The sequence below is a fragment of the Vigna unguiculata genome, chromosome 8 (genome assembly GCF_004118075.2).
Source record: "Vigna unguiculata cultivar IT97K-499-35 chromosome 8, ASM411807v1, whole genome shotgun sequence".
Taxonomy (NCBI): domain Eukaryota; kingdom Viridiplantae; phylum Streptophyta; class Magnoliopsida; order Fabales; family Fabaceae; genus Vigna; species Vigna unguiculata.
Window position 1 is genome coordinate 10,697,282 of NC_040286.1, and position 23,164 is coordinate 10,720,445.

A 23,164-nucleotide genomic window follows, 5' to 3' on the forward strand; every position below is an offset into this window, starting at 1 on the left:
AGCTTTCTTTTGGTTACATTATGTTTTCTACCTTTTATATTGTATTCTACCCATTTGAAATCTTAGAATCACACTATGGTTTTGTTTAGGCCCTATTGTGTGTGTAGAAAATGCAAATCAAAGAGGAAAAGTTATGTAAAAGGTGGTTTTCGGAACCCACTTTGAGGTAAGAGAAACAAATCATTTTAGTTGTATTATACTAATGTTGATAGTAAATCATGGAAAATGTAAGAGAACGGAAATTGCTGTGTATTTTTGAGATGCACTATGTTAAAATTTTAGGTGTAGAAGAATCTTAATTTTTGAGGTGCTGCATGGTAAAAAAAGTTAAAAATTTGTTAGTACATATAATTTTTTTTGAAGAGTTTTAACGAAAAATGTGCTTTTATTTAGTTGATAATATCTATGTGACATCCCATTTTAGCAACTTAAAACTAATAAAATAGGACGCTTCATCATAATATTCAAAACAAGTAATCCAATGTATAAAGTATACTAATACAATTTTACAAAAGATAAGACTATAAAAATATAACATTATACACACAAACCAAAACCAAAACTATCATTATATGAAGACTAACCACTACTAAAGCTCCCTGAGACCCTCCACTACTCTAATTGATGGCTTCTCCTCTTCTAGAGGTGTCTCTAAATCTACATCTTCATGTGCTCCCATTGAATAGGTTATCAACGCAAAAGAAAAAGACAAACCACACAAGAAAACATAAAACACACAAAAGGGTAAGCTAGTGTACAAAAAAGTTATCCTACACAATTAAATCATATTAACTACTACTAAGCACGGTTAACATATGATAATACATATATATACATAAATAGTTGACACTAATAAATTATTCGGGTACATGTCTTTGATATAGAATTCATAGGAGGTGTGCACCTATGGTGGTTCCTAGACTCTGTACAATCTAACCTCAAGAAGTTATCACCCAACCACACACAAGGTTAATCCCTTCGCACCTTGGACCAAAGAACAAGTCCAAAGACTAGGATCTCCTACAACTCTTACCACATAACTTATTATACTCTATTTGAGTGTGAATGATTATTAGAGTTCATAATACCTCCTACCTGACATCTCCTATATCAAGGCATAATAACAATACCATCATAAAGAATTTTCCTTGAAACTCTTTAAACATCATTATTCCACATGCTCATAACATCATTCTCACACTAATTATTATTCATGAAATAGTAAACAAAATAACTTAATCCATAGAAAGCATCAACAAAGATAACAGGGGACGGAAACAAAAACACTAGAGGAAATTGGTGCTCAATATCATTCCTATCGCAATAAGTGGCGCTTAGCGCCACATTGACGTTGCTTAACACTTAGCCATTCACAATAAGTGGTGCTCAACGATACCTTTCATCACTTAGCACCCTGGGCCAAACTGCTCAAGATTTGCCACATACAACTAGCGCTCAACGACACTTTAGTGCCACTCAACAATGCACAAGATCACAACAGTTGAACTTTTGTGACTTTGACCTGTATCACTACTCAAATTGGTACCCTTCTCTCAGGGTATGAGTTCAAAACAATTTTAAAGCATTGGAGTTGGTACCAATTTGATCAATGGCTCAAAATTCAAATTTCTCCTAATTACCAGAAAATCAAACAACAACATTTCATAATTGATCAAACACAATCCAAAATACAACAATCATATATATCAATTAGATTCACCATACAACTCATTTTTATCACAAAAATACAATCAATCACATACATGCAAAACCCTAAATTTATCAAACTCGTGCACACAAAAAACAACTAACTTCCTTTACCTGACCAAGCAGCTCATAAGACCCAAACAACTCTTTAACACCAAAACACTTCTAACTCCACAGGACACCCTATCTATAGATAGAAATATCACAGGAATGATCATGACATACCGTTATGATCACTGATCAGTAGAGACTTACATAGAAGACTGAAAAGACACATGCAAGCGTAGAAAGCCTCCCATGCAACGAAAAATAGAAGATGACCAAGAAAAATGGCAAAAGCTTAACTTACACGAACATAAAAATTGATTGGTCCAAATGGAAGAGCTTGTTGTGAGGATAATTCCTACCATCTCATATTTTCAATCAAGCGAGCAAAGAATGAGAACTCCAAGAGAGAAGTCAAAGAACTCTAGAAAAGTGGTTTCTAGAGAGATAGTGTGTTTTAAAATAATGAAACTCGTTTATAACAAAACTATTTATACCAAAACCTTTTAATATTAAAATAATTGAGTCTCATTATTTGTAAATCACTATCACTTCGAAAATTAAACTTTCTAGGGTTTTACAGTGTGTGTGTATATATACATATACATATATATATATATATACACATACATATATATATATATATACACATACATACATACATATATATATATATATGTATATATATATATCAATGTGAGTTGCTGTACAAAATTATGTTCAAATATGGAGGAGGGGTTAATGATAAACGAAAATGGTAATAATGTTAATTGAACCATGAACCATGCATTTGGATGCAATACTGATTTGGAATGCAAATGTTTGGAATGATCGCCTATAATTGTGAACAAAAATGATTTTTTGTTTTGGTGAATTTTAAAAAGAAAGTTGACAGTGTGGATTTGAGAAAGAGGATTAATGTGTTAATGTCACATGAGGATTGTTGTGTAATGATTATTTGAATAGTTATTTAAGCTTTAGATTAGAACATGATCTTTAATGGATGTGGTTGTCATATTGAAAAAGAAACACTTATATGAGCATGTAAATGTGATATTTTCACATGCATGAATAATACTCTAGAAGTTAATTAAAATTTGAAGAACTACGTCATCTCGAGAAAATAATGGTTCTTGTTTTATTAATCATTAGATCAAGCTGAAATTTTGATGGTCGATCCAGATGTAAATATTTAGTTTGACCCTAGGGATTTTTTATTGCAATTCTATAGGTAGAGAATTTTTTGCGTAAGATTCCTATAGTTTAGGATAAATATTCTTTTTGAATTGCATTCTTGATTCAATTATCTCTAATTTGAATGTAAAAACATAATTTTCAAAGTTTTGTTGAAGCCGTAATTTTATTTTTAAAAATCTCAAAATAGTTGTACACATGTTGTTAAGTTGTTGTTCCATATACTTGAGAAAGTTGTATGTGATAAAATGTTGGGGATTAGTTATTTCTAAGAAGAATATACCTTGTATGGTTTGGAAATGGAATGGTTGTTTTATTGCTTGTTTAGGGAAAATTAAGGATAAAAATGAAATTGTGGTCTTTTTTAAATTCAAGCAACTTAATTTGGGAAATTGTAAGATCTCTGGAATGACAAATATGTTTTTGTGTGAAATAATGAAATAATAGAGAGTTAAGTTAACTATTTCCACAGGGAAATGCCAATTTTAGTGTGTGTCAATGTTTATTGAGGAGGACTTTGGGAAGGGGGAGGGTGAGACTATCCTAACTCAACTAATGTCGAACTCACATAGAGTAGGACATCTAGGTGGTGTGAGTCGAAGGATGTTCCGCATAGTAAATGATATGATAGGAAAAAGGATCATACTTAGGGAGCTAATAGGATTAATCATATCATGGCTTGGTTTGGGGACATTAAACCTATGCTTGAATCATTAGTGGAGGAATTTTGAGCAAGCATGACAGGTGCATAGTTTCACGAGTTCATTCCATAACTATACTTTCAGAAGCAACTTCTAGATGTATTTCTTTGTTTGGGTCATTTGGGATGAATGTACTTGAAATTTTGGATAAAGCTATGTGAGCTAATGTTGGATAGTTTATTTTTTTTTATGAATGTGAACTATTTTATGCTTTTTGGCTGGTTTTGTTGAGAATGTTCATTGAATGCAATAACTTAGAGTTTGTTTAAGCCTTGAGGGTTATAGTGTGATGGTTGAATTGGAATAAGAACACATTGAGCCTAATTTTGATAAAGATTGTACGCTCTACACGTATGGTAGTAAAGGAAAACTAAGAATGTGTAAGCTAAGAACTGATTTTATTTTAGAAATATGTTTTGATAATCTTTACAATAAGTTATCATTGCTTTTATATTGTGTTTCTTTTTTTAAATGCATTAGCTTACCTTGTCTTTTTCTTCTCTGTGTTTGTTTTTCTTTCTTTTGTTAATGATCGTATAATTATATGTAAGTTGACTTAGAAACAAATGGTGGTAGTAGCACAGGAATTGCAGAAGGTGATTGAAAGCCTAGAGTAGTAAGAACCTTAGGTGATGATGTATATCAGAGTTTTGAAGAAATGTATCCATTATATTTTAAAGGACTGCAATTATAGTTAGGTCTTGTTATAGATAATTTATGAATTTTGTTTACCACTTTGTAATATTCTAAGAACTTAAACTTTTTAAAAATTTTTAGGATATTAAGTTGAAATTTAGGATGTTACATCATCAATACATTATGTTCTTGTTTATAGAACTAACTATATTTTGCATAGATCTTCGTATACCTCTATCTTCTCGTGCTTCTACCTTCAAACTCTCATAAGTCCTCTCTAGTCTGAAACAATGGTTGTGACTGTAGAAAACATTTTGACACTTAAGTCAATCAAGTGCGTCAAATGATAATATATGTTGTAATAATGAATGTAATTAATTTACCTAAACTAGTAGGGGGTGTCAAAATTGTCCAATTCAACCCATTTAAACTCGACCCGATTCTAGCCCGTTTAAAATGGACCGGGCTAAGCTGGTTTGCCAAGTGAAAATGGACTTGACTATTCAACCCAGATTTCATACTGGAGGCCTAAAGAACAATTGTACATTATGGAGATCTTATGTTACCAAATAACTAATTGACCCAAATACAATTTTTCCTTAAATGAACATTAGAACAATAATCTATTTTAAGAAAAATAATCACAATTGAGCTAAAACAGGTTCAGCCAATAAACACTGAGAGAGGAAATACAAGGTAAAATTATGGACCCTCACAACTGGATGGGTCTTGGTCCAGATTTACCTTAATTAACTTAGTAGTATGCTAATGATGCTTTAAATATTTTCTTTAATTAATTATCATTGACTCTTGCTAATAATCTAACCGCCTAAATATTGACTTTGCCGATATAATATTGTTCAAGTCTACATGTAGGCTGAATACATCTAAGTCCATATGACCATATGACCACATGACTAGGGATGTTAAAAAAATCCATACCCGCGGGTATCCATGGATAAAACCTGCAACGAGTAGGAAATGAATATTGTAAATGGATACCCACATGTAACGGATACTTGTATTTTTAATATATGTTAATGAGGCGGGTATAGGTATCATAGTATCCGTACACGTGGATACTCGTATCCGTTATACTCTAATTTAAATTAAAGAAAAGATGATTAAAGTATTAACATATTGATTTTGAATAAGTTATTTTTTTTATCAATTAGTTTTAAAAAAAAATTCATTTCTTTGTACACTGTCATTCAATACTGTTTAAATGGGTTATTTGGACTTATTTTAAAATTTATAAATATTATTTATTGTTTTTTATTTGAATTTATGATTAAAATATATTGTTAAATATTTATTTTTACATTTTTTATAAATACCAGTGAGTAACCGTAGATATCCGTGAATATTATAAAATTATGTGGGTATCCACATAACGGATACTTGACGAATATAAGTATATCATGACCGACCGAGGTATAATCAAACACATGTAATACACATTATATACCCAAATCACATGCAATAAATTAAGTTTCAAAATCCCCATTTTAGGCACACAAAAATTCAATCTCTTTTGGATTTTATTTTTAAATCAAAAGAGAGAAAACTTTAATGTATTCTCAAATTTATTTATCTTCTTTCCCTTTTGTCAAACCTACGTAAAGTTAATTCTTTAACGGGAATAATTCGATTGAAACAATAAATAATAGATAATTAAATTAAAAGACCAAAATACTAAATTTATCAAGAAAATACCATTTCAATTTTATATATTCCATAAATATTTAAATAGTTTCCTCCATTTATATTTATGTCACTGTTTAATCTTAATAAATTGATTAATAATTAATAAAAATATCAATAGCTTGTTTTAAATTGAAAAATAATTAATTATCTTACATTCAACTAAATTTTCACACGCCTAGCATTGTTTCCTTTTTTTTATTATCAGTGATAGCACATTGTGTTTTGGTCCTGGTAGTGGCTTTGTAAAACCATAAACTAGTTAAAATTTAGTTTTTCAAAAGTCGAATTTCAGACTGAATTTTTTTCCATTAATATAATATATATATATATATATATATATATATATATATAATAATCACTTAGAAAATTAAATATATTTATTACAGTATAAGAAATATATTAAATATTAAATTAAAATATAATCAAATTCAATAATTGTTTCAAAAATAATTGAAATTTTTTTATTTAAATATAATACATATTACAAATAAAATATATAAAATGTAATAATTATTTTAAAAATTAATTAATCAATTTTCTGGCGAATTAAAATATTGAATATTTTAATTACGGTTTGATTATAGAAAAACTAAAAAAAAATGATAATGATAACTTTTTCCCCAAGAGGCACCCTTGTTCTTTTCCAGTCTTTAAAATAAAATTCACTTTTTAGCACGTGTTTGTATATGGTCTCTAATATGCGCCAAGATGAATTTCCAAAGATGAAATCTGAAATGATACAAATTCCGAGAATCTCAATTTCTAGAATCTGAAACCAGCCGAAATTCATTTCCGAGAAATTGATTTCTAGGTGGATTTTGAATTTTTTTATGTCCCTGTGAATATAACATAAAATATAAATAAATTTAAGAATTATATAAAAAATATTTAAAAACAAAATTTTCAAATATAATAATAAAATAAATATTAAAATATAAAATATAAATAAATTTAATAATTATTAAAAAAATAATTGAAATAATTATAATAATATAATAAATATTACACTTAAAATATACATATATTTAATATTTTGTTTAATAATAATATAATAAATATTACAATTAAAATTTAAATAACTTTCATAACTATTTAAATAATGATAAAATAATTAAATCATGAAAGAAATTTATTAAAAATAAAAGGTTGATAATTAATTTGAAAGGATTATCAATTTAATGTTATAAATTTGTCTACAAAAGTTAAAGTGATTAATAATGGATAAATTTCAATTTTAAAATTGTAAACATAAAAGAGAGTTGAAAAATGACATTAAATAATTAGTTAACTTATAATTTATTTTATATATTTTTATGGAACTAATTAATAAAATTAAGTAATAACATTGAAATAAAATTTAATTTAAGAATACATAAAATGGTATTTATTAAAAAAATAATAGTGATCAATTATGGACCTTCATTGTGACCACGAGAGCAACAACTCCCCAAGGTTTTTTAATTTAATTTTTTTATACATATTATAATATTATTTTTGTATTTTAAAGTTTTATTTATATATTAATATATTATTTACATTAATTTTAGAAAAAATTTCTCCAACAATTTTTATTTTTATTTTTCATTTTTCTCTTTCCGTACCCCATCTCTTTTTCACCCCATTTTTTTATCTTTCAATCTTCTTTTAAAATTAAATTGTATTATGGTGAAATTGAAGACTTAAGGCACTTTTGCACCGATCAATTTCTTCTTAAATGTAAGTTCATTTTTTTTTTTTCTGAAACAATATATTTATTTCTTGTATGTAATAAATTTGTCTATTATGTACCATTAGGCAATGATAAATTTATTATTTACTAAATAGGTAAGAGGTAATAAAATTATGGCTTAAATATCTTTTTGATCCCAATTTTCGTGAGTTTGTTTCGTTTGGTCCTCATTTTTTCAAAATGTTCTAAATGGTCCTCATTTTTGTAATTTGTGGTTAATTTAGTCCTTTTTGCAGACTGTTTAATTCGTTAACAGAGGGTGAACAGTAACTGTTTTTTTTTATTTTATAAATGTTTTTTAAATTATTTTTAAATTGTTTTTAATTTTAAAAATGTTGTCCACGTGTCAAGTCAGCATTGTGACACATGGCAGTATCTCATGGCTTATATTCAATTCGGTCCCAATTTATGTTAATTTTGTTCAATTTAGTCCCAATTTACGTTAATTTTGTTCAAATCAGTCCCAATTTTGCTCCTCTCCAAATTGACCAAATTTAATTTTTATATAAATGTTGTACTGAATCATTTAAAACATAATGAAGAATTTTCCTACTAATTTTAAAAACAATGAAGAATTTTTCCTCTAATTTTAAACTAACTTTAACCCTATTTTTTACATGTATCAAAAATCAAACATATATAATAATTTCCCTCCAAAAATATAGTTAGTTTTGGTATAAAAATAATGAAAGAAATATTTAAAATAAATGTGAATTTTAATAAAAATAAAATTTTAAATATAACATTTATATAAAAAATAAATTTGGTCATTTTGGATAGAGACAAAATTGGGACTGAATTGAATAAAAAGAACAAAAATTGGGACTAAATTAAACAAAATTAACGAAAATTGGGACCAAATTGAATATAAGCCACGAGATACTGCCACGTGTCACAATGCTGACTTGACACGTGGACAACATTTTTAAAATTAAAAAAATTTAAAAAAATAAAAAAAAATTAAAAAAACCACTGAGTGACACGTGGTAGTTATTGTTCACCCTTCGTTAACAATTTAAACGATGTCTGCAAAAAAGACTAAATTGACCACAAATTACAAAAATGAGGACCATTTATAATATTTTCAAAAAATGAGGACTAAACGAAATAAAACTTACGAAAATTAGGATCAAAAAGGTATTTAAGCCTAAAATTATATTTGAAAAATCACGATAAATAATAAAATAATTGATTATTTTTTCAAAAGAAAAGTGATAAAAGGTGAATCTTCTTTTATTGTGTTGGTTTATGTATGTATTATCTTCTAAGCCAAACTATTTCATCAAGGGTTGTTGTACATAAATATTCGTTGTTTGGATAAATAATTAAATGTTAACTCAAGATTGTTCCTGATGCATGCTGGGAAGAAAAAATTGAGTTTTCTTCCAACAGTTTATTATTTGTGTGACATAACTATTAATTTTGATTAGGATTAGTCATGAATGAGTTTTTAATTAATAACTCAAATAAACGTAAGTAGTGATTTCAATGACTTATTTATAGTCTCCATATTGTAGTACTTCTAATACAGTGTGAAATAGCTTATCAAAAGATCAATTGTGTTAAATGATCATTCTTCTAGGGTTGCAACATTTGTAGGTTAAAGTGTAACCATTTCGACTTTTTATAGTGGTGGCTCATTGATAAGTTTTTTAAGTAAAGTATTGCTTTGTGGAAGAACTTTTAGTGGATATTAGAAGCCTCACAATTCCTTCATAGTCTTTGTAAACTTAATGTACATTTCAATGATTATGATAATGGGAAATTGAGATTTACAAGCTAATATCATAACTAATTAGATAGTTACTCATGAGTTAAGGTCATTGGTAAAATAACTTGTTGAATGTTGTGTGATCTGGAACAATTGTGTGAGATTTGAAACAATGCAAGGGATGAAAATTCAAGGTGGACATCTTCCTCCATTTTAACTATTTGAAAATACAATAGTGAAATGATAATTAAAAAAGTTCTCGGTCTTTGTGATGTAAATTGGTCCATTTAAAATGTTGATGATTTTAAAAAATGATTTTTATTAAGTTTAGGGTTGACAATATATTTTACCATAACTGTTTGAATTTGTCATATGATTGTATTTATAATTAAAGAACCACAACGGAAATATGGCGGCGTCCCAGTCGGACATTACTAATTTTAAATAGAATAAAATCAAAAAAGTAATATTAAAATAAAGTTTTTCCTTTATTATAAACTATTTCCCAAAATGTGGGAAAGTTTAAACTTTATTAAATGTCTCAAAATTCAAAATCATAAAATTCAACTTAAATTTTTTCATAATTTCAAACCGATAATAAAACCATGTTTACAAAAGAGTAAACCAAAATAGTTCACAAAGAAGTTCCCCTACTAGCCCCTCTGAGACTCTAAGCATCACCAACACTACCTGCAACATCATTTGCTCCCGTGCAACGAATTACATGATCATCATCAATCATAAACAGATAGGGTGAGCTAATAATACAAAATATATACATAAACACAAATCAAGTGTACACACACAAACACACACTCATAAGAGGACCACAATTTCCCAATCCATATAACATGGCCACCACCATGTTCATCCACATTCTACATCTTCAGATGATGACCTTATGATATCCTTTGCTGCCACAAGCCACAACTCGTGGTTTCACCATTTACAAGCCACAACTTGTAGAAACACGTGCAAGAAAATAAGCTACGGACCACACTCCGTAACACCAGGTGAAGTTTCAAATGCGAATCACTAATCGTACTCTCAACACAAGATTGGCAACACCATTGGCCACAACCCATGGCTGCTCAATTAAGTCGATACCATCCGTACGAGGCACAACTCGCACACTCACACCGGTATCATCCGCCATTCCGAGCCACAACTCAAGGAATACCAAGTGTTTCCCCACCATCTCGAGCCACAACTCAAGGGATGTCATTCCGAGCCACAACTCAACGAATGCTCCAGCAAAATCCATCCTTAAGGTATTCAACCAAAGCCTTTGAAGATAACTTGACCCCTTTTGAGGACCACAACCCTCAAACCCCAGCATTCACTTCTTCCATTGTCTGCCTCTTGATTCTACACCCTTTGACGATATCCTTAAGTTGATACTTGCTGCCACAAGTGTCTACTCGCCCGCCGACTACAGGCCACCACATATAGTCCACACATGGGAATGATCTTGTTACGAACTACAATCCACAACACCAAGTAGAGTTCCCCCAATACGAACTATAGTCTGTATTTGTCCCAAGACTACCAAACTTGGCGACTAATACCGAGGAGGGCAATCTTTCGGGACCCGTTCGTACAAGCCACAATCTCGCACACTCCACTGGACTTCCAAAACCATCAGGCTACAACCTCGAGTGGTCACGTGTTACCCCAATACAAGCCACACTCGTAACTGGGCCCCTAACAAATCATTGCCTCAAGACCTCCATCCAAAGCTATGTAGAATCCCGTACGAAATCCACCTCTGCACCTGAAACCTCCGAGCGCCACACCCTGCGTCACTAGGCGCACTCGCGCTCCAGGCCGCTTGGCAGATCCTCTGTGTTGCCTGGCGTTGTGATCTCCCAGATCCTTACTGGTTTTTGGCACTCCAGAACAGGTTCTAATGAACCTACTCACGCCACACACAATCTAGAACACCAAAACATGTTGATACATCTACCAAAACTCAACACACATTCCACAAGTCATACGAATCAAGCACATATATTTTTACACAAGGATTCATACATTTACACTATGCCAATACTACGCACCCAACTCAAATAGTAGTGGTAACAATCCCGCATACTAACCCAACTTTAACCTTTTCACATGGCAATAATTTCATGCATACGAATCTCACAATAGTAATATGTTCATTTTACAATAATTTCACATGCATTATGCCAAGCTCACAATTTATCAACCCTACATGATCATGCACTTTATATCAAAACCAAGATCACAACGTACAAACTAAAGAGCAATATGTTATGAACTCGTTGTCAAAATTTCAGCTAAATCGGACGGTTAACGAACCGGAAAACTCAATTTTATGAAAACTGCGAAGACTATCCTATGCTACCACTACTACACCTTGCTGCAATGTCTCATTGATTCCACGTGTTGAGGATTCTCTCCTCACTATACTCACTATTCGCATAAGCCAAGATTCGAACACACAACCATCTAATTCCAAAGCAAGTGCACAACCTGTAACATCCCTACTGGAAATTACTTAATTAAAATAAATAAATAAAATATAGAAAATCAATCGACATAATTTTATTATTCCCAAATGCGGGAAAAATTCAAATTATTTTTCATCGCGCCATAATTTAAAGATAACTAAATAATAATCTTATTACAAGTTTTTAAAATCCAAACTAAGGAAATAACATCATAAAGATCCTTATCTCAAGAGCCCCAAGCTAGCCCTCTCTCCATCTCTATGCATCACCAGCATCACCTGTAGCATCATCTTCTCCCGTGTAACGAATCACACGATCATTGCCAAACACAAACAGAAAGGGTGAGATCAATAATAAAAGAAACACATCAGTTAAATAATATAATTACACCCAGCTATATTATTATAGTTAGACCTTGGCCAAAACCTTAATACCCCAAGGCTATTCAACCTTCAATTCACACAAACAGTTATCCATGGACTCAGGATTTATGATGCTCACACGAACCTGCCCGGTCGTGGTCTTGTCTCTACGAACCTCCCCGCTCGTAGTCCTACTTTACGAACCTCCCCTGCCCGTAGTCCAACACATGTGATCCACCAGCTACGTACCTCCCCGCATGCAACATCTCTGAAGTGTGAGCATGGAACATACGAATCTACCTCGCTCGTATCCCCACACGAGAGTAATTGGATATGAACCTCCCCGTTCATATCATCACGTGTTCACCACCATCCATGAACCTACCTGCTCATGGCACAACATCTCCTGATCCAAGGTTCGCATCAATGCGTACAAACAACACACACAAAACTGCACTAATCTCGCTTAGGCAAGAAGCCTTCGCCCAAGCGATCAGGCCTGTCTCACTTAAGCTAGGTTCTCTCGCTTGAGCAAGCGCATTACAGTGGCAATTTGTGAATTCTCGCTTAGGCGATACCTTCTAGGCGAGATCACTCCTCGCCCAGAACCAAAGTCTCTCGCCTGGACGTCGAGTCAAACAGAACACACCAATCCCCAATGATTTCTCGCTTAGGCGAGGGACTCTCGCTTGAGCGAGATGATCTGTCACCCAAAACATGGGCTCTCTGCTTGAGCGAGATGCTCAAGTAGAACCAGGGTTGAGTCTCTGCTACTTTCGCCTAGACGAGCCTTGCTCGCTTGAGCGAGAATAACAGATCTCTTCCCTGTTTACGCACGTAAACACCAGAAAATAATGCCAAACCACAGTCTAAACCGTACCAAGCAATCTATAACATCGAACAATTCTCATTGACATGTTTTAAACTCAATTGGACCACCACAACTTGAGATTTAATTTTAAACAACATATAGTACAGAAAACCCCCCATCATATTCATACAAAAGCATGATAGACTTTTCAACTGTAACATCCCTAAGGAATATTACTAATATTTAATAAATAAATTCTGAAATAAAATAAATACCGCATTTAAAATATAATCATTTCCTAAAAACGCGGGGAATTTAAACTTTTAATATACATGTCATAAAATCAGGAGTCCATAATTATAAAACTGAAATAATGTTCAAATGACTCCCAAAAGATTACATATTTATCTCAAAAGTAAAATAACAACATATAAACAAATCCCCAGCTAACCCTCGCTCCGAGTCTATGCATCTCCTGGCCCACCTGTCAAATCATCTGCTCCCGGATAACAAGTTATCCGATCATCGCCACACACACACAGAAAGGGTGAGCTATGCACAATATATAGAAATAGATACAAGAAATAAATATGCCACCCATCACAAAATAACATAAATAATATTTCATGCTTTTCAAATAACCCAACCATGACCTCATAGTCCTTCATGAGTCATATACATGTACTAGGTCTTGGGACTTCATTGTGCTCCCACGAAACTAACTCATTCGTGATCCCACCCTATGAGCCTATCCCGCTCATTGTCCTGCCCTACAGACTCCTCATTTGTAGTAAAACATCTAAGTCTTCTCAACTTGGACCCTGGCACGCACGCAATCACCATACCATGGACTCCTCGCCCAATAGTAGCCGACGGGAACATAACAGTTCCTTGCCCATTGTGCGCCCGACACATGTAATCACCATACTAAGGACTCCTCGCCCATTAGTAGCCGACGGGAACTCAACCAGTTCCATGCCCATCATGTGTCCAACCACCAAGCACATCCCAAACCCCTATTGGACTTAGTCCTTCAAGCCCAAACACTACACCACATGCATATACATCCTATACTTAGGATAAAGCAGCCAAATCACACACACAAGCACACACAAACATGGAATTTCGCATAAACTCGCTTAAGCTAGGGACCCTCGCCCAAGCTAAGCCCTCAGCCTTGTTTAGGCTAGCTCACCTCGCCTGAGCGAGCTTAAAATAGCAACATCAACACATAATCTCGCTTAGGCGAGATCCTCTCGCTTAGGCGAGATCCTCTCGCTTGGGCGAGTCACACCTTCGTCAAAATAACATACAAACCTTGCCTAGACGAGTATTCGACAAAACAAATACACTTCAAGAACTCGCTTAGGCGAGCCACTCTCGCCTAGGCGAGAGCGTCCATCGCTCAGAACTCAAACTTATAGGTTTCCTTGCGACCTCGCTTGGGCGAGTGTCTCTCGCCTGAGTGAGAGACCAAGTTGCTTAACCCCGTCGAGACTCTGCAACTCTCACTTAGGCGAGATGGACTTAGACTTGCAGGGTTTCAACTCTGATCACAAAAGACAGGAACGAACTTATTGCAGGGTTTCAACTCTGATCACAAAAGACAGGAACAAACTTATTATTTGGTGGTTTTCCAACCCGTTGTGCCCCATTCTGCTAGGTTCTCTCTACCTTTCCACATTCATTCCAAACTAAGTTTAGTAAAAATAAAGGTTAAGTTCTGTCTACCAAGGTTTGAACTCATGACCCTCCACTCATAATGCCAAAGCACAACCACTATGTCAATTCACATTTGGTGATACACTCCAATCAATATAAGTTTACATTACCAATTCCATACTCATACATATTATTAAAAATAAATAATAAAACAACAACACATAATTGGCATACATAGGACTTAAACCCAAGTCCTCTCACACAATCAAAGTACTCTCAACCACTTGAGTTAGTACTTTTCCACGTCATAATTAATGCCATAAAGACACTTTTTACCCACATTTATTAATTAATTAATTATTTAATTAATTAATTTTCACGGATCTTACACACACAACCTCCAAAAACAAAAAACCTCTAATCCCATCACATGGAGCACGTAAATTCATGGCACACAAGCATAAAATCATGAGAACAAGACTCTTAATCATACACATAACATAAAACATGAAATAGCTCCCCTTACCTGGAAATCCTTGTTCCAATTAGTCTTCTAACCTTAGCTTTGTGATACCTAAGAACCCTCCTTTACTCTTCCAAAAGGTTCAGCTCTTCTCTCAACCAAGACTCAATTTTCTCTTCTAAAATTCGTCCTCCTCCCAGCACTCCTGGTTTTCTAGTCTCACAACCCTTCTATTTGCCTTATTTTGCCTTTTTATTATGGTCCTTAATTATGGTTAATGGTCAAAAACGAAAATGGCCTTTAAATGAATATAATTGCCCTTCAAGGACTATTTATTTAATTATTTAAATTTCTCAGGTCTTACACAACCAATTCATGTTTCGTGATAATTCCTATAAATCTATGATTATATTATCACTCATCATGATAAAGCATATCTATCTATTACATATTAAGAAAAGAATATACTACCAAAATTATTACATTACCCATTCTCTTTTATTGACACGTGTCATAAAAAATAGTTTTTTTGTCATTTTAAAATTCTGGTACAAAAGGACCCGGGTTCAAATCCTACAAAAGTCAATCTTGTTTTTGTTTTTTCATTTATTTATGATTTAAACTATAATATTAATTATAAATAATATTATTAATTATAATATTTTTATAAGTATTAGTATTTCTAATTATTATTAATAATATTATTATAAATATTATTTATAGTGATAGTAGTAAAATTAGAACAAATATTAGTATTATAATAATAATAACAATAATTGTTATTATTATTATATGTTACTATTATATATTATTACTATAGTATATAATATTATACTATAGTATAATAACAATAATAACAATATTAGTATTATTAACATTATTAGTAGTAAAGTTATTACTCTTATTTGTAATATTATAATATTATTACTATTATATATTTTTGTTAGCAATTACGTCTCAATTTTTATTAGATTATGATAAATTATTTTTTTGTCTTAAACTTAAAAAAATAGGTATATTGATAAATATATTATTAGTTTAAAATTTCACTCCAACATTTCATTGTTGATGTTCATACTCATTCAAATTTTGAAGAATTTGTCGACCATTATTGAATTATGTCAATCTTTTACAAAAACAAACAAATTAAACATATTTTACTTGATTGATTGTCTAATTCATTTTATTTAACCCTTAATGTTTCATTTTCTACAATCAAGATTATCAAAACAAAATTCGAAATAAGATGAAAGATGAATTTCTTGAACACAATATGGTTATTTACATTCAAAAAATAATAACTGGAGATTTTTATTCTGAATAAATTATTGATGAGTTCAAAATTTTTTACTATAAATTATTTTGGCTCCTCCAAAATTATTGGTCAAGATTCGTCAGGGTTATTATTATCAACTATAATTAATAATCATTATCACTATCAACTATAAATATTAAATATTACTATCATTATTATTAATAATAATTATTTCTATTATTATTATTATTATTAAGAACTATAATTATTATAATAGTTATTATTAGTATTATTATTGTTTTTATTATTATTATTAGATAAACATTTTACTTTTACTTACTATGTAGGAATTAAGTTTCAATTACTTGTCATTTTTATTTGTTTTGTTGTTCATTTATCTCTTCATTTGAACACTTATTTCAATTTAAAAGAATAGTTACTAGAATTAGTAAAATAATAAAATTAAAAAATAATTTTTTTATTATAGTATAACTAATAATCATTATTATTATCAACTATAAATATTATTATCATTATTATTAATTATAATTATTTCTATTATTATATTACTATTATTATTATTATTATTATTTGTAGAAGTAATTAGTATATCAAGGCAATCATGATGTTGTAAGGTAGGAGGTTGAGTGTTGGATAACCTCTAACCTAGCACCTAGTTGTAGCCTTTAATGTTTCAACTTCCTTGTATCTCCTTCATCATTTATATAAATATCAGGAACAGTAGAGGAGACTAATTAAGCCCTCAAGCATATTTTTGTCTATTTTAATCTCAACTTGGTATCAGAGCGGGTCGATCTCGCTCTGGTTTCTGTCTGGTCTGTCCACCGGCAGTTGTTGCCATCGTCCGCGGCTGTCCGCCGCCATCCGCCACTGTTAATCACTGTCTGCAGCTATCCACTGCCATAAAACACTATCCAAAGCTACCCACTATCACTGTTCACAAAATCGTCATTGTCTGCCACTGTTCCGCCGCCGTCCACCACTATTCGCCGCTGGCGCTGTCTCCGGCCATCTCAATTTTCATCGGCGACCACTGGATCTGGAGCGCCTCTTAGAGCGACAGCCACCCCCACCGGTGTCGGAACCAGCCTCCCGTCCACACTTCGCCACGTGTCGCATCTTCTCCGCTGCGAACAGGCGCGTCTTCTCCGATCACCTCAATTTTCGCCGGAGACAACTGGATATGGAGCGCCTCTCCGAGGGATAGCCACCCCCACCAGTGTCGGAACCAGCCTCCCGTCCACGCGCCTCCACGCGCCTCCACGCGCCGCATCTTCTCCGCAGCGAACAGGCACGTGCAACCCACGTGTCGCCTTCTGCTGATCGGAACGTCACGGCACCACCTTCGTATCTCTCGTCGGAGCCTTCTGCTGCTGTTCTGACCCTCAAAACTCTGATTTAGTGAGGTCCAAACGTAACCCTTGCGAACATCTCCCTCGGTCAATTACGATGACTAAGGATTACTTCAAGGTGACTTGCTGCCATACCTATCGGCCACAACCGATAGAGCACGTGCGGGAAAACAATATACGGATCATACACCGCAACGCCAGGTAGAGTTCCCGGGTACGAACATAGTCCGTATCGTCCCAAGACTACCAAACTCGTCAGCCAACAACTGAGGAGTGCAATCCATCTGGACCCATCCGTACTGGCCACAACCAGCACACTCACACCGGCAACACTCGTCAATCCGAGCCACAACTCCAGGGTTCCTCGTGTCCATCCGCCATCCCGAGCCACAACTCAAGAGATGCTATTCCGAGCCACAACTCAAGGAATACCACGTGCTTAACCCCTATCCCGAGCCACAACTCAAGGGATACGTTCCGAGCCACAACTCAAGGAACACCAGCAATCTCACCCTTAAAGCATCACTAGACGCACTGTAGATCACAATTTCCTAAGTAAAACTCAAAGCTACAGCAGTATAAATCGCCTGGCGGGGGACACGTGCCGCCAGGCGCTGCCAGCCTCCAGACCGCCTGGCGGGGAACACGTACCGCCAGGCGCCAAGCGCCTCAAAAAGAATTACAAAGTCTGCAACAACCGCCTGGCGGAAACGTTCACACGGCCAGGCGAACACGACCCCATATCGCCTCTGTTCGTTCTCTATCGCCTGGCGGGACCTCCCTCATCGCCAGGCGCCACCTGCATCATCCCCACTATTGCCTCGATATTGCCTGGCGGCCTAACCCCCACTGCCAGGCGCTGTATCAGTTACACCACTGGTTACTGTACTGTTCTGAATTACGTCACCGAAACTCATAACTAGACCAAATTAGTCTCTCAACCAAGTTTTCCACTCCCATCCATGTAACCTATCACCGTATGTTTTGATAAAATAAACAGATTTATCTTATGTTAACCTTCCTCACTTATCAATTCACAATTCACTCATTACCATTCCCAAGTTCATCTCTAGCTTTCCACTCTTAATCACCCAAGACCTGTCAACAAATTCTGCCACCTCAACCAATCCCTCGAACTGCTAAAATTCTCATTTTCCATCCTTAACCCTCCCAATTTCATTCGCTCTTCAACTTGACTTCAAGCTCCTCCCCACTTCCTCACTGTTCCGCGCAAACACCCAAGAACAGCACTGCCACGAAGGCGCCTGGCGGCAAGCCCGTGCCGCCAGGCGGCACATAGATTTCTGGGTAATTTCCCAGTTTTACAGCCCCTGCAAAAATTATTCTCATACCATATGGATGCCCGCTTTCCTTCCGAACCTCTCTAAGTACCTGATACGAGTGCCTTCAACCCGCGCTTAGTCTAATTCCAACACAGTAGTTTTATTATAATAAACTTTGTCCAGTTTAGTGCTACCAATTCGCCAATTCCCAAACCCTTCAACTCAATTTCACTGTTCCATCGGATTAACCTTTCATTACGATCAAAATCAATGGAAAACAATTTAGAACTTCCAGTAACCACTATCCTGTTGTTTTTCCCCGATCAACTCAATCCAACAACACCTAAAATCACCAGAAATCGAGCCCAACAGACTCGCATCGCCTGGCGGAAATTCATCACCGCCAGGTAATTCATCAGCGAAACCCAGAAAATATAAAAATTCACGCAGCGCCTGGCGACCGGGAACCCAAATCACATATATTTACATGCATCGCCTGGCGGCTATGAACAGCCTGCTAGGCGGTTTCTGGAAATTTTCCAGAAACACAAAGATTCAACCAGAAACGAACAATAATCACAATTATGCATATATCTATCAATTCAAATGCACTTACAAAAATTCTAACGTATAAAAGCTCCCCTAACCTGGATCCTTTTAAGCTTTTACCCTTGAAACTTTGGATAGTTCTCCTTCGCACCCTAGCCCTCCTTGGTTCCTCTCTTTTCAGCCTCTCAATCTCTCCCAAACCTCACCAAATTCTAGAATTTTTATGCTCTCTCTGTAAGTCAAATTTCCAGATTGCCAAACTACCTCACTATAGCCTTTTAAAGGTGCCCTAAAACTATGCCAATGTTTTAAAACGAAAATTACTTATTGAATGGAGTTTATTATCATTTACCAAACCATTATGGCTCCTTTCCAGCCGCCTCTCGGCTGCCATACCACTAGGGTTTCTTCCCAACCCTTTCATATTCAAGTCAAATCCAAAATGCCCAAAAATGTAAAATTAATGTAAGCTTTCCAAGGCTTAAACCCATAGCCATGCAATTGCCAAATCAATTTCAAACCATCATGCCAATTCATATTTCATGCTAGAAATCACAATTCAATTATCATAATATAGAAGAACCTGTTTTCATAGATTTAATAATAAAACCATAACATCAAAAGTTAACATACGTAGGACTCGAACCCAAGTCCTCTCGCACAATCAAAGTGCTCTCAACCACATGAGCTAGCACTTTTCCACGTCATACCAACCATAATTTAATGTCATAATTATTTCCCCTCCCGTATTTATTAATTAATTATTTATTTAATTAATTAAATTCTACGGGTCTTACAGACATCATGACCACCTTGAGAAAGACGGAAGCCATGTGCCTCAAGAAAAAGCCGAACAGTGGAAGCAAGCAGAGTTTCAATTGTGTGCCTTATTGTGGCAATCCATGGAGCCGAGACTGTTAATGTCTCTTAGGGCCTTCAAAACATGTCACTCGTTTTGGAAGAGGACTCAGAATATCTATGCCAACGATATCCAACGCCTATATGATTCGACGGACAAGTTGGCATCTCTGAAAATGACCAACCATGACATGATCTCCTTCATTAATGAAGCACAATCAGTCGTGGAAGACCTGCAGATGTTTCTCGAAGTCGACGCTTCAGATGAAATAAAGAAGAAGCTGGACAAATACTATATGGTGATGATTCTTCGCGCCATTCATCCAAACTTTAATCACATCAGAGATCAACTTCTGACCTCTCATGAGGTCCCTTCCATGGACACTCTGATCCAACGCATGATTCGTGTCCCGAAATTTCCAACACTTGAAATTCCAGAATCTCCTAGTCGAGTAGAATCATCTGTTATGGTCGCAACTCGATGAAGAGGAGGACGTGGACCTAGAGGAGGTGGACGTGGAGGTCGCAGGCATCCTCAATGCACGTATTGCAAGAGGATGGGTCACACTCAGGAAAACTGTTACTCCTTACATGGTTTTCCTTCTAAGATTGCCAATGTCTCTCAGGCTAACACTACTAAGTCCAAGTTCACTGAGGACGAGTATCGATAGTACCTGTCTCAAGTCTAACAGCTTGACACAATCATCTCAAGCTCCGATGATGAAGGCATGACCACCTCCTTAGAAGCTCCATCAAGAAGGATCACTAGAAGCATGTCTAGAGGGGAGTCTTCTATTCCATCACCTTTATCTTTGTGTTGCATTACTTTAGTTTGAATTCCCTAAGTTGGTTTCTAGTTGATTTATTTTGGTTGACTTGTTGACTTTGATCCAAAGTTGACCTTTGACCACGATTAGATTAACTTAAACCAACATGCTAATCCTTGTTTGTCTTGTTTTGTAGGTAATTAAGAGAAAGTAGAGCATGGCTAGGTGGCACTTGGTGATTGGAGCACTTGGATGAAGTGGAAGAGAGAGGAAAGTAAAAAGCATAAAGCAAAAGCAAAAGTAGACATGTACCTTGTTTCCTTTTGCCTTTGTGGTTTATGCCTTAGAAGGTCACTTGGTCTCCTTCCTCTTTTGGCCTAGAATCCTCATGGGAATGCCTCCACCAATCATCTCCCTTACTTGGCCAAGACTCACTCTCACATTAGGTTTAGGGTTTGCTAGTTAATCCTTTTTCATGTTTTTGTATTTGCTAAAGGACCCCTATGAACTCCTATTTAAAGGGTGCTCCTTGTCTTGTAAAAGGGTTGATCATTTTGTTTCTAAACTATTGTGTTTCAACCTTTAAATTTTCGTGAGCTCTCCTTCCTAGAAGTGAACTCACCTTTGCCTTATCTTGCTTGTAAGTGGCGGCACCATCACTCATCTCTAGGGCTTGGTTGGCTTAGATACCCCCTATGAGTGGCGTGCTTCTTCCATTCTTCATCTTCTATGCTTTCCATTTTTATTGTTTCTTCTTTCATTTTGCTCTTTAGTGTTGTTATTGCCGTGTGTGTTTAAGCTTGAATCCAACTCTCTTCTTCCTTTCATGAGCTTGAGAAATGAACCTTCACATCTAGATAGCATGCTATCTTAATGTCCAGTGGAAATTTTCAAAAAGCTTTCTTAAACAACTTCACCATATTCATAACTCTAAAAGGGAACAAGATAATCCTTCATCATCCGAGTACTTCAACAGCTTGCATTTCTCAATCTATTGAAAGTCACAATTCATGGGTAATTGATTCCGGTGCTTCTGACCACATCTCTGGTAATACCTCTTTGTTCTCAACCATTTCATTTCAAGACAAACCTCATTTTATAACCCTTGCAAATGGCTCTAAAACTTCCTCAAAGGGAGTCGGTCAAGTCATACTGTCTCCCTCCCTAACTCTAAAATCTGTCCTTTTTGTCCCTAATTGTCCCTTAAATTTAATTTCCTTAAGCTAGTTAACCAAATTGTTCAACTATTCAGTAACCTTTGATCACAAATCTTTTGTTATACATGAGCGTGGTTCAGGGAGACAGATTGGAGAAGGATATGAAGCCGATGGTTTATATCATTTTGGATCTCGTCCACGAGTGTCATGTGTTGCAGCCCCTAGTCCTAAAGTGTTACATGATCGGCTTGGTCACCCTCATCTGTCCAAGTTAAAAAAAATGTGTCCTGAACTTAGTGGTCTCCAGACCTTAGAATGTGAATAATGTCAACTAGGCAAACATGTTAGATCTGTTTTTCCTAAAAAGTCTTTATCACAATGTAATTCTAGTTTCTCTATCATTCATTCCGATATTTGGGGACCTAGTCGTATTTCGTCTTTTGGTTTTAGATATTTTGTTACTTTCATTGATGAATTTTCACGATGTACTTGGGTTTATCTTATGAAAGATCGTTTTGAATTGTTATCCATTTTCACATCTTTTTTACACGAAATCAAGAATCAATTCGGTCGAGTAATCAAAATCTTAAGAAGTGACAATGCCAAAGAGTACTTCTCATCTGCTTTGTCTGCAGTTTTAAGTTCACATGGTATCTTGCATCAGTCCACTTGTCCACACACACCACAGCAAAACGGTATAGCAGAAAGAAAAAATCG